Below are 2,964 nucleotides of genomic sequence, written 5' to 3'. Positions count from 1 at the left end.
GCTCCCACTAGTAAATGTCCCCCTTGTCCAGGGGACCTGAGCAGGGGGCTCTAGAGGCTGCCTGGAGAACTGGCAGGGAGCTGCCGTGACCCAGTGGCTTCGGCAGTTTGGGAAAAGAGGCTGCGCTTAAGAGCCTCTCTCCTGACTGGATGTAGCGCTGAGATGCTGGAGCCCAATAATGGCCAAGGCATGGATGCCCAGATGCCGCTTCCAGCTTGAAGATGGAAGAGGCCACACGAAAGAACAAGAGCGGTCTCTGGGAACTGATAGTGACCCTCAGCCCACAGCAAGAAGACGGGGCCTCAGTCTTGCAACCATACAGAATGAATTCTGCCAACAACCTGAATAAGCCTGGAAGTGGATTCTTCTCCAGGACCTCCATGTAAGAGCCCAGCCTGGCCAACATTTCATTTTGACCTCATGCATAGTCAAGCCCACCCAGCTTCTGATCTACAGAACTGTGAACTAATAAATGGATGTTCTTTAAGCCACCAAGTTAGTAGTAATTTGTTAGGCAGCAATTGAAAACTAATACAGAAGGCCTCTTAGCATCAGAGCTGTGGCTTCATCTAAAAACTTTAACAGCCTAGGATTTTGGTTTAACCAGATAAACTATGTGGTAGGGGAGGGAGTGAAGATGAGGTGTAAGATGACAAAAACAGACTAGTTACCCTGGTGTGAAATAATAAGAAATATAAGTATTGGTCTCTTGAAACGGTTCCTGATGCAGAGCTCCTAAACCCATTGTAAAGAGGGGTGATAGGAGAATCTTTTGTTCTAACTTTTAGTCCTTGATCCCAGTGGCTGACACAGAGCTCCTGAGACCTTTGAAATTTTCTGAGTGATAGAAATATCTGACACCAAACCGCTAAATCCTTTGAAATTTCCAGGAGTGTCTTTTGTTCTAGTGAGGTGACTCTTTCTGGGTTCCTGAATGGGGGATGGTCACCAGAAAGACCAAGCCACAATTAGAAGCTTGGGGCTTTAAGCCCCACCTCTCATTCTCCAGAGAGAGGAGAGGGGCTGTAATGGAGATAGTAATCAGTCATGCCTCTGTGATGAAGCCTCATTAAAATCCCAATAGTACTGAGTTCAGAGAACTTCGGGGTTGGTGAACACTTCCACGTTCCAGGAGCACAGCAGCCCAACCCACCTGCGGACCATCGGCTGCTGTGCTCCTGAGAAGCTCAATGTATCCTTTACCCAACAAGTCCTTATGCTTCCTCAAGGCATTCTGGGCACAGCAAAGAAGACACAGCCATTCCCTGCTGGCCTGCCATCTGGTGGGTAACAAAGAGGATGCCTTCTCCCCAGACATGGGACGATGTTGTCCAAAGAAGGTCATTTCCTCAGCTGTGGCCATGAAAGGGAGTCCCTGAATGCAGGCAATGACTTTTTCCCTGCAAGAGAAATCGGGCTACCTCTTTGGATGCACCACCAGCAATTTTAAGAAACTCTTCACTTGTTTGCTTTGTAAGCCTCAGTGTACTGGGTCCCCATGTGATGTTTGTGCCTGTGTAATGCTAGGTCTCTGTGTTACTCACAAACCTAACCAGAGCGTCTCTACTCGCTTGACCCTGCAGTTTCACACAAAGTGCTTCACTTGGCAATATTGAGTCCTTTCAAGAATCTTGAAATATCTTGAAATGAAGGCTGCCAAGATAAATCCCTAGCCCTGACTCTAGTCTTGTTATCAATAATCTTGCTGTAAGTGCCACTTTCGAATTTGTGATTTACTCTCTCTGGATCTGAAAACCTGTGATTATAAGGCTCTGAAATCATTGCTTAAATTATATTCACCATATCATCAACTTGAGAAGCTCCATACTGGGAGGCTGAACTATTCTTCTCAACATTTCAACACTCTGTCATTACTGCAACTTCCAGTTGATCAATATCGGGTGAACCAAGGCAACACTTCTTGAATTCTTTACAGAAATCAAAAAAGGAATAGAAACATTCAATCAATAATACTTTCTTCTTGGAAACCTCATGATGCAGGATTTGCCTGACATGAAGCTGTCCTTCAGTACAGAGAGAGAAGAAGGTTCCTACCCCAGTGTTCAGTTGATTGCCCACTGGTTAAACTACTGGAGGGCTTGGCCCAGCTTGCACAGAGAACAAGCTTTTACATTCCATTTTAGTTCCTTTTACACAATTAATTCTTGGTCAGTTCCAACTGAACTGGTCTATTACTTCGTACAACTGTCCCAAATTCTTGTTGGCCAGATCCACGACTTTCCATAACAGCAGGATCAGCTCTTTCTTATCGGAGCCCAGCCTGGTCCCGGTGGCCCCAGCAGTGATCCCAAAAGCACCACCGAGTAATCCGGAGATGCTGTCATGACAATAGATGGGGAGAGAAGTGCCATCGAGAGGTGGCGAGATGGGGAGGAAGTGAGAACGGGATCACCTGTGCTAAAAACCTCTTCGGAGAGAAAAAGAAAGAGTGCCCACCCCTCTCCACCTTCCACATAGTCCCTGGAATAAAAAGGGGTAACCAACCCCCCAAGGCCACACCTGACCGGTGTCCACACCTGGGGCAGGAGGCGTGCATGCCGACCTCTGAGGGCCTCCCCAGTTCTCTCTGAGCAGGTGGCCAAGCCGCTGGGCCAGCAACCCCTCCAGCTGCTGGAGCCCCGACCTCCGCGGGTGTCCTCAGGCTCCCAGGCCCTACGGCGACATCTTCGAAGTGGCCTTGGTGACGCTCCTTTCTTCCCAGTGCTGGTCAACGAGCTCCTGGAAGCCAATGAGGCACCTGGATTGGGGGGTCATTTTGCTGGTGACCCCCACGGCGGTCCCTCACAGCCTCCCCATCCTCAATAGTCGGCCGCATGCGACGGGCAGCGGGTGGGGTCTCCAGGGAAGACAAGCCTTCTCATCCAACCTGGGTGTCGTGTTCCTCGGCTAGCGCGGAGTCAAAACCCTGCACCTGAGTAATTTCCATCGTATACATGTGCCACA

At 49.0% G+C, this 2,964-nt stretch overlaps 1 pseudogene; it reads right to left on the bottom strand.

Annotated features, from left to right (window-relative positions):
• Positions 1 to 1,069: 1,069 nt before the first annotated feature.
• Positions 1,070 to 2,453, bottom strand: LOC133102257 (epithelial splicing regulatory protein 1-like; annotated as a pseudogene).
• Positions 2,454 to 2,964: the final 511 nt, after the last annotated feature.

Source organism: Eubalaena glacialis, chromosome 12, assembly GCF_028564815.1.
Source record: "Eubalaena glacialis isolate mEubGla1 chromosome 12, mEubGla1.1.hap2.+ XY, whole genome shotgun sequence".
In the NCBI taxonomy this organism is placed as follows: Eukaryota; Metazoa; Chordata; class Mammalia; order Artiodactyla; family Balaenidae; genus Eubalaena; species Eubalaena glacialis.
The sequence above is the reverse complement of the archived record's forward strand: the minus strand, read 5'-3'. Positions and strand labels throughout refer to the sequence as shown.